A 13,274-nucleotide genomic window follows, 5' to 3' on the forward strand; every position below is an offset into this window, starting at 1 on the left:
CACGTACGAGAATGTTCACAGCAGCACTATTTGTAATGCCTCCAAACTGGAAACTATCCAAATGTCCATCAATCATAGAATGGATAAACTGTCATGTAATAGACTGCCATAATGCAACAAACATGAGTTCATAACAACTGCCCAAATCAATGCACTGAATCCCACACACAAGCACACACCAAAGAGAACTTTCCTCATCTCCCATGTATGTACGTCAGGATAGTGGTTACCTTGGAGGGGTGGTGACCAGAGGCGGCATAAAGGGGCTTTGGGGATGCTGGTGATATTGATTCTCAATCTGGATGCTGGTCACACAGTTCATTTGTAAAAAATTCACATTGTACTGTATGATGTATTCACTGTTCTGTTTGTATGTATGTTATATTCAATAATGTATGAATAATGTATGTATGTTTATTTTAAGACCCCATTAATGAAAAGGCAAGCTGAGAGTAGGAGGAGATATTTGCAACACAGAAAAAAATATGCCGGTACATATATCACTTAACTCTGCCAGCATGTTAAATTAAGGGCTTTTCCTTTTAAGATCTCTTCATCCTTCTCTAACTATGCATTTTTATGTGTTTCTATAGATATGTGTAATTTGAAAATAAATTATTTTTTGTGTTTATTGAACAGATTTTCCCTCATTACAAACTTTTAAATGCAGATGAGTGGAAATTCTGCTCTTTCTCTGGGGAAATTTTTCAAATAATTTATTTATGTTGTTCTTGGTTTCTTTCTTCCTCTAGTTAAAAGATTTGATATATTTCTTTTTAAAGCTCTTTACCCGATATTCTCAGCTTCTCTCCCTCCCTACATCGTCACAAAGTGCTAGGAAGTCAGGAGGAGACACACGCTGTCAGCATGCCCCACCTTGATTTGACAGAAGGAGAAACTGAGACCTTCAGTCCAGCTACATGATCAGGAGGCTGTGGGTACAAGGAAGAGAGGGAGAAAACCTGGGTTCCTAACAGTCAAGTGCATCCCCTTGCAAGGTCACAACCACCTTCTAATATCAGTACTTTTATAAAAGCGCATTTAGGACAAGTGAGCAAGTGACACTAAATCACGGCCGGTCACGCCCCCTGCAGACAGCCCGACAGCACCCATTCAGCCAGGCGCTCGTCAGAGCATCTTTACTGAGCCCACGGCAGTGACGCAGACGGCCAGGCCTACATCTTGTGAAGCTCCCATTCCAAGGAGAGGAGACAGACAATAAACAAGCCACCGAAGAAGCCAGATAATGTGAAGGAAGTAAACAGGGTGATGAAAGAGAGAGTGACTGGGGAGGCCTCACCAAGGAGGCAACATCTGGAGTGAGCATGAACCAGCGCCAAGGGAGCAGGGAAGATGGTTCCAGGCAGAGGGCAACGTGAGTGTGGGGCTGGGCAAGGACTTGGCATGTTCCGGGATTAGGAAGCGGCCCGCGTGGCCAGAGTGCAGAGGCCGAGGGGCAGGAGCTGGAGGAGGGCATCCCAGCCGTGGGAAGGCTCTGACTGAGAGCCATGGGAAACCACTAAGGCGTCTTAAGCAAAAAAGGGACACGATCTGATTTGCATTTTAAAAGATAATTCTCATGGATAAACAAAGTGTGGTATACACATACAATGGGATATTATTCAGCCTTAAAAAAGGTAGACATTCTGACACATGCTACAACCTGGAGGATATTATGCTAAGTGAAATAAGCCAGTCACAAAAGGACCACTACTGTGTGATTCCACTTACACGAGGTACCTAGAGTCATCAAGTTAATAAAGACAGAAAGTAGGATGGTGGTTGCCAGGGGCTGGAAGCAGGGGGGATGGGGAATTACAGTTCAAAGTGTTCAGAGTTTCAGTTTGGGAAGATGAAAACGTTCTGGAGGTGGACCGTGGTGACAGTTGCACAACAATGTGCATGTAATTAATGCCAGTGAAGTGTACACTTAAAAATACTTAAAATAGTAAATTGTATGTTATGTATATTTTACCACAATAAAAGGAAAACATTTTAAGGATAATTCTACCTGCTGTGTAGAGGATGAACAGCAGGGTTGGGGCTTCAGAGACGAAGCTGAGAGGCCTTCGAAGACTAAAGTGCTGAGGGCAGCCTGTCGGAGGGGTGGAGGCCTGACTAGGCAGTGGCCATGGGGGTGAGAGGAGCGGGCAGATGTGCCGTCCAGGTCATTCCGGACTTGGCCATGGACTGGACTGGGGAAAAGGGGAGGGAGAGAGAGGTCAATATGTTTGTGACCTAACAACAAATGACAATAACAGAATACGAAATGCAGTAAACAAGAAAGCATTCCAAAATAAGTTGTGCTAGCGTAGTATTTCATGTTTTCATTTTCAGAATTGTCTTTAACGTCGTTGTATTCAAAAACGATGTATCTTTTTTTCAACAAGATTTAAAAACCCACACATAAGGCCACTTACAGTCTCCAAACCCGGCCTGTCTCAGCACGCAGGACACTGCATCAGACCCCCGTCTGCAGGGTTGCGTTCCAGTGTGGTCTGGTTCAGGAGCTCAGCATCTCCTGACTCCCGGCTTTTGTCTGACAGCAGAGGGGAGCAAGTGCAGTCCCAAGCACTAGAAAACACGAGGCACCGTGACAGGTGCTTTAGAGAGCCGATCTCGTTGAATCCTGGAGACCACTTTATGAGGCAGGGACTACAGTCCCTATTTTAAAGTAAGGGACTGAGCCTTTAGAGGTTGAATAAGCGGTGAATCTCTGCTGTCTACAGCTGGCAGAATGGGCCCTGCTCACCAGCTAAATGCGACTCTGTCCCACAGCGGCACAAGGTGGATCCTGAGGGCAAGGGGGGCAGGTGGACACTAGGCCACCTCATAGCAAAGGAGGAGGGGGAGGAGGTGTGGACGGGGCCTCACCCTGAAACCCTCTGGGCCCAACAGGGGCAGAGAGTAATCAGGGGTCCTGAGGGCCTGGGCCTTTCTGGCACCTTCTCCTCTGGTGGGTGTGTCTGGCGAAGCTGCGTCGGCCTGGCTTAGTGACGCTCCAGGCCGCCCTGTGGAGGGAGCTCCACCTCGTCAGGCTGGGCGCGGGGAGGGTCAACAGGAGAGGCCGGAAGGTGGGTGGAAAGAGCGTGGCCTCAAAGTCCTCAGCTTCATCCCCGCCTCGGCATTCTCCAAGCTGTGTGCCCTGGGGCTGGGCGTCCCAAAGCTGTGTGCCCTGGGGTTGGGCATTCTCAAAGCTGTGTGCCCTGGGGCTGGGCGTCCCAAAGCTGTGTGCCCTGGGGCTGGGCGTCCCAAAGCTGTGTGCCCTGGGGCTGGGCGTCCCAAAGCTGTGTGCCCTGGGGCTGGGCGTCTCAAAGCTGTGTGCCCTGGGGCTGGGCCTTTCGTATTTGTAAGCGTTAGTTTCCTGTCTGTAAAACAAGGATGATAACAATATCCTTTGAAGGGTTGTGGTGAGGAGCAAATTAAAGCATTTGAACAGCGTTTTCAACTCAGATTGTCTCTTTATTTGGGAAGGCCTGGGAGGGTCTGCTGGAGGTTACGGGGGCAAAGAACAGCAGCTAAGCGTCCCCACCTCAGCCAGCCTTGTCACTACCACTGGACAGGGAAGGATTTTATGAAACATTGTGTGGCATGCACGTGCTACTTCTTAGTAAGAACGCTGTCATTTTATACCCATTTTTTTGTCTGGCGTGGAAGATCTTTTAAAACCCAGGCCCCCAGTCGCCTCCCCAGTGACCTGGCCTCACGCCACCAGATGGAATGAGTCCTCCTTCGTGCTGTGTCGCCTATGAATACGCTTCATTATTGCACCTTCTTTGTATTGATAAAAAACTACTAAACCATGTTATAGACACCTACTTTGGCTGCTGGATTTGAGCTCTGTGAGAAAGGCATCCCCAGGGCCGAGGAGAGTAGAGAACAGGGCAGGTGCTCAACGAGTATTTGTTAAATAAAATCGAAATAAACCAAAGTGGCGTTCCAGCAAAGGAGCCATAACATGTTTCATTGTTATAAAAATTATATACATGGGACTTCCCTTGTGGCGCAGTGGTTAAGAATCCGCCTGCCAATGCAGGGAGACGGGTTCGAGACCTGGTCCGGGAAGATCTCACATGCCACAGAGCAACTAAGCCCGTGCGCCACAACTACTGAGCCTGCGCTCTAGAGCCCATGAGCCACAACTACTGAGCCCACATGCCACAACTACTGAAGCCCGCACGCCTAGAGCCCGTGCTCCGCAACAAGACAAGCCACTGCAATGAGAAGCCTGCACACCGCAACGAAGACCCAACACAGCCAAAAACAGATAAATAAAAAATTTAAAAATTATATTAAAAAATTATATACATATACACATATATACATAATGGAATATTATTCAGCCATAAAAAAGAAGGAAATCCTGTCATTTTTGACAACATGGATGGACACTGAGGGCATTATGCTAAGTGAAATAAGTCAGACAGAGAAAGACAAATACTGTATGATCTCCCTTATACATGGAATCTAAAACAAAATAAAACAACGACTTGTAGGTACAAAGAACAGATTAGTAGTTGCCAAAAAAAAAAAAAAAAGTAACCTTATCATAGATCATAGAATATTTAGGGACTATATGAGATTGGGAAGAAGGGGGAGTAATCCGTTTTCACATCCCCCAGTGACAATTTTGGTAAACATTTACCCGTATTTCTTTTTTTTTTAATATTTATTTATTTTATTTTTATTTATTTGGCTGTGCCAGGTCTTAGCTGCAGCACGCAGGATCTTCGTTGCGGTGTGGAGGATCTTTAGTTTTGGCACACGAGATCTTTAGTTGCAGCACGCAGGATCCCTAGTTGTGGCATGTGGGATCTAGTTCCCTGACCAGGGATTGAACCCAGGCCCCCTGCATTGAGAGGGCGGAGTCTTAACGGCTGGACCACCAGGGAAGTCCCAACCTGTATTTCTTTCCAGTCATTTTTTCCTAGATGTGCTCTGTTTTTACATAACGATTTTGTAATTTATACATGCAATTTTTAAATCTGGCCTCTTTTAACATTACAACTGTTACAATATTTCATTCTTAAATCTCAAGGTCAGTTTTCATTCTTTTTTCCCACTTTGTTCTGGATTATCCATTTTTCCAAAAGTCATGTTTCCAAAATAACAATATAAAGAATTAATGTCTTGAAGCTTTCAAAATTGCTTTACCAATAAACCCTGTTTTTATAAATTGAATCTTATATAGAACTCCAATATACAAAGAGATAACACTTTATTCAAGTAAAATCATTTTCTAAGTCAAAAGCCTGGTATTTGCTTGTGGTAACGTCAGTCAATTCGCACACTAAGGCTATTTAGGTGAAGACAAAATTGGAGCCTGGGGCCATCTTACAGCCTCTGAGGAGCCACACCCCCAGAATCACAGCACCCTGAACACCCCGGGATTCTGTGGCAGCTCCATAGAGAAGGGGACAGACCTGCCAGCTCCCCAGGAGCCTGGCAGATGGGTTTCCCTCCCCATGCCAGGCTGTGACCAGTCAAGATTTCCAGGCAGTTCCAGGAGCCTCCCTAATTCCGCCAAGTGAAAGGAGGAGAGGAAGAGGCATCTCTGAGGAACCCCATCTACCTCAACACTCACATAGGGTGACTTGGGGGATTACCTTTTAAACAAAGGCAGCCACTTATCTCTGATTTTCCAGGGCAGAGGCTGGGATTTTGTCCTCCCCACCCCCAGCCTAATTTCTCCCTTCTGTCCCTCTCCTGCAGTCCCCTCTCACTCAATCTGTGGTCGAGGGCTTCCCTGGTGGTGCAGTGGTTAGGAATCCGCCTGCCAATGCAGGGGGCACGAGTTCGAACCCTGGTCCCGGAAGATCCCACATGCCGCGGAGCAACTAAGCCCGTGCACCACAACTACTGAGCCCACGTGCCACAACTACTGAAGCCCGTGCGCCTGGAGCCTACGCTCCGCAACAAGAGAAGCCACTGCAATGAGAAGCCTAAGCACCACAACGAAGAGTAGCCCCCGCTCGCCGCAACTAGAGAGAAAGCCCGTGTGCAGCGAGAAAGACCCAATGCAACAAAAAATAAAATAAATTAATTAAAAAAAAAAAATCTGTGGTCGAACCTTCCAACAACATTTCTGCAGAGATGAGAGAGAAGGAAGAGAAGATGGTATATTTTCTTGTGTCTCTGCGTTTCAGGACAGGAGGCCGGCTCTGCACCAGGCAGAAATAAATATGTCAGAGGTGTACAAAATACAGCTGTACCCGCCTCCCCTAATTTGATTTATAACACAAAAATAAAGCAATTGTTACACAAGGATACTCCAATTCCTCTGGCAGAAAACAACAGCAAATGATTAGGAGAGAGCTGTTTGTTGAGAAGTAGCTCTGGGATATTCAGCAAGCCTGTAAATGATTTATTAACACCCGGTAGAGTGAAAGCTGAAATGCAATACGGGAATCTCAGAATCAGAACGGATAGAGCCTGGCCAAATCCAGGCCAGCTGCACCTGACCCTCTGTCCGTCACCTCACCTCGGAGCAGGCTCCCATCCTGCCCCTGCTCCTGCTCGACATTTGTTGGTGCCCAGCACCCCCTACTGGCAACAAGAAAAGTCTTTCTTCCTCCAGAAATTGGCAGTGTTTTGTTGCTTGGCAGGCGGTGAGCAACAGAATCCCTTTCTGTAGGGTTGCCCTTCCTGCCCAACTTCAGATTGCTCTCAGATTTTATTTTGATAAAATATTAAGTTCCAGTCATTTTCCACAGCGACCTTCAAAGGCACCTACGTTTACAAGCAAAGGTTTCAAAGGCACTCCATGGGATATGCCATATGATGGATGATGAATATATTTGGAATTCTATGCTTATTGTTTTTATAAAATACATCATATTAGGGCAGTAGTACATTCATTCATTCAATAAATATTTTTTGAGCAGGTTCTATGTACCAGGTACTAGAAAACAGACAAATATTTCTGCCCTGATGGAGCTTCTCTCTATGGGGGGAGGGGGGAGAGGGATATTTAATAAACAAGTAAATTAAATAGCATGAAATTGGTAGTACAAAAAAGAATAGGCAGGAGAGAAAGGTAGGGATGTGTATGGGGGAGGGGTAGTTGTCTTTTTAAATTAGAGAAGTGAGGAGCCACACCTGTGGATATCTGGAGATAGACTGTTCCGGGCAGAGGGAAGTTAGTGCAAAGCTCTGGAAGCAGAGTGTCTTTGGTGTGTTGGGTTTGTCCAAGAAACAGCAAGGACGCCTCCTTGGCTGAGGTGGAGTGAGGCAGGGAGATGAGGTCAGAGAGGGGCGAGGGCACAGACTGTGAAGGGGTTGCGGGGGATTGTAAGCAAGCACTTGGGCTTTTTATTCAGAGGCAGATGGGGCTCTAAATAGATAAGTGACATGATCTGGGGTACACACCCCCAAGTGTTTTACTGATAGACGTGCACAACTGATGTTTGGAAACTATAGGTCTGCAGAATGAACTCTAAAATCAGCCCACCGTTTCTTTTCACTGAGACCCACATCGGAGGAGGCAACGTGAGCTGTCTTGAAAGATGAGAACTTCAACAAGCAGACATGACAGGCCTTCCTAGACTAATCGTCATTCCTATGCTAAACCTCGAAGTGTAGCAACTGATCTAGTTGGTCAACTGAGGTATCCAGCACTGGGGGCCTTCTCCGTACTGAATGCCCATTTTCATTGAGTATTTGTCTACACTCCTAATTCCTCACTCTCTTCCTTACTAGTCCTGATTCCTTACCTGAATCAGACTTCTCCCCAGAAACAGGTTGACAGACAGATGGCTTAGAGCCAGGGCCTGTGTGACACAGTGACACCTGGATTCCCCGTGTTCTAGTTCAGACACACAAGGAGTGTCATGAAGTTTAACAGTTGGTACCCTCCTGATTTTGATCAGAGCCAGCCTAGACTTGTTAATACCTGCTATTAAAATATTGGACTTTCTGGGAGGCACTTTTAATTTAGAAAACCCACTAACAGGGGCTGGTTCAGGATGGTAATCTGAGAACATACATTTAACTCCTTCTTGCAAACTCCCACTTAAGTCACCAAAGGAATGTAACAAGAAAACTCTGTATTAGTACTAGAAACTGAGGAGAGAGAAAGGCTGCTACCTTCAAATCAAAGCGTGAGCAAGTAAGTGAAATGAGTCAGACAGAGGAAGACAAATTCACAATCTGACTTATATATAAGGAAAAAAAATCAAGTTCATAAAAAAAAAAAAAGAGAGAGAGATCAGACTTGTGGTTACCAGAGGTGGGGGGTGGGAGAGGGGGAATTGGAGGAAGATAGTTAAAAGGTACAAATTTATAAGATTAAAAAGTACTAGGCTGTGATAACCTATATAAGAATCTAAAAAAGAATGAATGTATACATATAACTGAATCACTTTGCTGTACACCCGAAAGTAATCAACATTGTAAATCAAAAATCAAAAAAAAATTTTTTTAAGTACTAGGGATGTAACGTATGACAGGACTATAGCCAACACTGCTGCGTGGCATGTAGGAAAGTTGTTACGAGTAAATACTAAGAGTTCTCATCACAAAGAGAATTTTTTTTCCTTTTTTCTTTTCCTTTTATTGTATATATTTGGGAAGATGGATGTTAGTTGAACCTATTGTGGTAATCACTTCACAATATATGTAAATCAAATCATCATGCTGTACGTCTACAACTTATACAGTGATGTATGTCAACTATTTCTCAATAAAGCGGGAAAAATAAAAGTGTGAACCATTGGAATGGACCCCAGCAGAAGCTCATTAACATCCCCACCCGTGGACCAGTGAGAGCTGGACAAACTACAGCCACATATAATGACGTCAAGATGGTCAGTCTCTGTTCATTGTGAACCTCCTTACTTCCGGTCTTTAATGCTTCAAGGGGCAATTTCAGAATTATGATCTTCTTACTTTGCCAGTCAAGGTTATTTTGCTTTGGGGAGCAGGGTGAGGGCTGCTCACACTTCCACACTCAGTGAAGCAGGGCACAGCTCGAGCTGGCAACTGAAGGGCATCACCATGTCACTTGGGAAAGGGGCACTGACCCAGCCAACTTCATGCTGCCACAACAGAAATTTCTTTGGACATGGCTGCCCAAATCTCGCACACGTCAAAGAACCTCTAATCTGACAAAGTAAACCTCCACTAAATCTAAACTCTCCCCTTCCCCCTGTGAGTGTGCTTTTTAAGATTTGCACAGGTACCCACATAATTTGAAGAAAACGGATTTCAACTACCTGAACTAGAAAAATAATCCTAAGCAACAGAAGAACATACTGTGGCAAACATGAATAAATACCCTTCAGATCCCCCCGTGGAGAGCATCATTGACTGATGGTCCCATCGGCTGCCCCCTGGATCCACCAAGTTCACCCCAGCCTACACTTCCCGGGGACTCTTTCTAGCCAATGAGCATGGTGGGGTACTAAGGCAGGCCCATTCAGCGAGATGCTGGATTCCAACAGATGACTTTGGCTTGAGCACTCTCCATCCGCCTGGCCGAATCTTTCTTGGAACTGTATAGTCCGAGATTCTTCCTGTATCTCCTTTCTTCCCTCTCCTTCCATGGGTGTCAAACCTAGATCTGAAGCCCCTCCCTACCTTCTCTGGCACCAGCCCCCAGCCCCAGCCCTCAATGAATCTCTTGTATATCTAATCCCATCCTAGTAGACCTAAATGCATGCACATGCAGACATATTAAAAAATCAAAAAATTGTAAAGAAATCAATTTGAGGGATTAGAGGAAAGGTGCCCTTATGAAAGAGAAACAGTAAACATAGAAGACCCTAAAGCATATGCATACCGAGTTTCAAGAGAACATACCTAAAAACAGAAGCATGAAGAGGGACTAATCTGAGAATGAGAAAGATTCTCTAAGGGAAAAACCTAATTGTTGACAAATACAGGAGGAGTGGTAAACAGCAGATTGGATGTGGCAAAATATCAGGTTCCATGGAAACAGAGCAGAGAATAAAGGCAAGAATCAAATAATAGGAAAATAATGGTCTAAAATTAAAAGGCTAGTCTTCAGACCTCAAAAAGGTTACCCAACACCAAGAAATATTAAGGAAGAGACCACACCTAGAAATAACATGGTGACATTTTAAAATTTAAAGGATAAAGAAAAAGATATAGAGGTATCTATCTAAGGAGAAAAATTCACATTGTACACAATACAAAAGAAAGTCAAAATCAGACAGAAAGCTTCTCTTCTGCAATACTCTATCCCAGAAAACAAAAGCAAATTAAAGGAGAAGATTGTAAACTAAGGATTTGACATCCAGTCACGGTATCACATACGCAAAGTTAACAGAAAAACATTGCCAGGTATGTGAGGGTTCAGAAAGTGCACCACCCATATACTCTTTATTTAAAGAAAAAAAAAGAAAGAAAGAAATTAAGAATACCAGCAGAAAACAAAAAAATAGTAATAATTAAAGAACTGGCCAGACTATGTAGTATGATACTGGAACATTAATTTGGGCCCAAATAAAAACTGACACATTACAAGGGGAAGGGAAGGGAGTGGAGTGAAGATACAGTAAAAAAAATAGCAACTAATGGAAACCAGGAAAAACAGAGTGGTGTCTCCGTAAGGTTGTTTCTATCATCATGAAACAAGGTAATGTCCAAAATATTCCTGAAAGAAGATAATAAAGAAAAAAACGCACTTCTTTTTGATTCCTTAGGTAACTATTTACTGTCCAGTTTTGCCCAAGGCATTTCATTGAACAGCTGTTTTCTGTGTAATAACCACATTTCTATATAAACAGAGAGCCCCTGGTAATACCGTGAAGGGAATTATGGCAGTGGCTTTCTCCTTTACAGGAACACCGTTTGAAAAATCAGACAAAATCAATAGCTAAGCACATCTAATAAATGCTGTGCAGAGTTTAGCCCATTACATTTATGCCTTATGTAATCTTCACAACCCTACCATTATTCCTTTTACAGTTGAACAGACTGATTCCCAGAGAGGTTAAATAATTTTTCCAAAGCCACATAGCTTGTGAAGTGTATGAGCTAGGACTGGAAATATCTCCAAATCCAAGTTCTCCATCACTACACTAAAATGCTTCATTTTCTCCAGAATAAAAGCACATACACACAAAATTGTGCATATAATTTTACTTGTAGTTTTATAGACAACCCTACTGAGTTGTTAGGAACCATTAATACATGTGTATGAACAATTTCACCACATAAAATCATCCCTTCATAACTCAAAATATATGGACTCTTGCAATTCAGTTTATAAAGATATAGATACACACACATCTGTAATGCAGTACTAGAGGTTCTGCTCCTAATACGGCTGAGCAGCTTCTTTTGGACCAACCCTCCTGTTGTTAATAGGTATAAACTCTGGACAAAATACAAAAAACAACTAACTGAATACACTGGAGAATGACCAGAAGCAGGCAGAGTTCACACTTCAAAGAAAGGAACAGCACTGCGGAAGTCTTCCACTTTTACAGTTTTTAGTCCCTACTCTATACCTTGCCAGGCAGCTAGAACTCTGATGGAAAAATTGCAGAGTATTGTTGATAAGAATTCAGGGAAATCACTGCTGCAGGAAAGTGAGGGAGGAGGTCCTGGAAGGCAGAGCCAGAGTAGGTAAGCCAAAAATTCTGTCTACATAACTCTGCCCCCTGAACCACACAGGCACAGGGCAGACTCTGAGCAGCAACTGAGATATGAGGTGCTGCCCACCTAGAAAAGGAGTTTAGGGTTTGAGTCCAGCCAAGTTAAATGCCTAATAGGAAACAAACAAAGAGCAATCCTCTTGAAGGCATATAACAGAATCCAGAATCTCTGTAACATCATTCACCATATCCAAGACACAACCTAAAACGATTTGACATGTGAACTATCAGGAAAATGAGATCCATTTTCAAGAGAATCAACAAAGACTGAGCCTGAGATGATCCAAGTGTCAGAACAAGCAGACAAGGATTCTAAGGCTGCTTTTTCAAGTTTACGTGGAACATTCATCTAGACAGACCATACACTGTGTCATGATACAAGTCTCAATAAAATTAAAAGGATTGAAATCATAAACAGGCTATTTTCTGACCACAGTGGAATTAAAAGTAGAAACCAGCAACAATAAAATATTTAGGAGAAAAAACAAACATTTGTTCTCTGTTACGCCATCCATAAAAATTAACTCAAATGGATTAAAGACTTGAACTTAAGACCTGAAATCATAAAACTCCTAGAAGAAAACATAGCGGTAAGCTCCTTGACATAGGTCTTGGCAATGATTTTTTTTCAATCTGACACCAAAAGTAAAAGCAACAAAAGCAAAAATAAACAAATGGGAATACATCAAACTAAAAAGCTTCTGCATAGCAAAGGAAACCATCAACAAAATGAAAAGGCAGTCTACTGAATGGGAGAAAATATTTGCTAATCATGTATCTGATAAGGGGCTAATAACCAATATATATAAAGAACTCATATAACCCAACAGCAAAAAAAAATCTGATAATAAAAATGGGCAGAAGATCTGAATACTTTTTTCCAAAGAAGACATACAGATGGCAAACAGGTACATGAAAAAATGCTCTACATCATTAATGATCAGGGAAATACAAATCAAAACCAGAGTGAGATATCATCTCATACCTATTAGAATGGCTGTTATCAAAAAGACTAGAAGTAACAAGTGTTGGCAGGGATGTGGAGAAAAGGGAACCCTCCCTCATGCACTACTGGTGAGAATATGAATTGGTGCAGCTACTATGGAAAATAGTATGGAGGTTCCTCAAAAAATTAAAACTAGAACTACTATACAATATAGCAATTCCACTTCTAGCTATTTATCTGAGGAAAACGAAAACATTAACTTGAAAAGCTATACGCACCCCCATGTTCACTGCAGCATTATTTATAATAGCCAAGATATGAAAACAACCTAAGTGTCCATCAATGGATGATAGATGAATGAAGATGTGGTAAGTATATACAATGGAATATTATTCAGCTGTAACAAAGAAGTAAATCTTGCCATTTGCAACAACATGAATGGAACTTGAGGGCACTATGCTCAGTGAAATAAGTCAGATAAAGACAAATACTGTATGACCTCTCTTAAACATGGAATTAAAAAAAAATTTTTTTTAATTAAAAAATCCCCTCAAGCTGATAGATACAGAGAACTGATTGGTGGTTGTCAGAGGCAGGGGGGTACAGGGTGGGAGAAATGGGTGAACTTTTTTTTTTAGTTTAAATAAACTGAAAGTTTAACATTTGCTAATTAGACAACATACTTCTAGATAATCCATGGGTCAAAG

General features: G+C 42.9%; 1 protein-coding gene across 1 annotated transcript in view; it reads left to right on the plus strand.

The window, feature by feature from the left end:
* LOC309644252 (uncharacterized protein) overlaps positions 1-13,274 on the plus strand; it is a 153,229-nt gene that overhangs the window by 20,537 nt on the left and 119,418 nt on the right. The gene's annotated exons all lie outside the window — the stretch shown is intronic.

Source organism: Balaenoptera physalus (assembly GCF_965194825.1).
Source record: "Balaenoptera physalus genome assembly, chromosome: 1".
Taxonomy (NCBI): domain Eukaryota; kingdom Metazoa; phylum Chordata; class Mammalia; order Artiodactyla; family Balaenopteridae; genus Balaenoptera; species Balaenoptera physalus.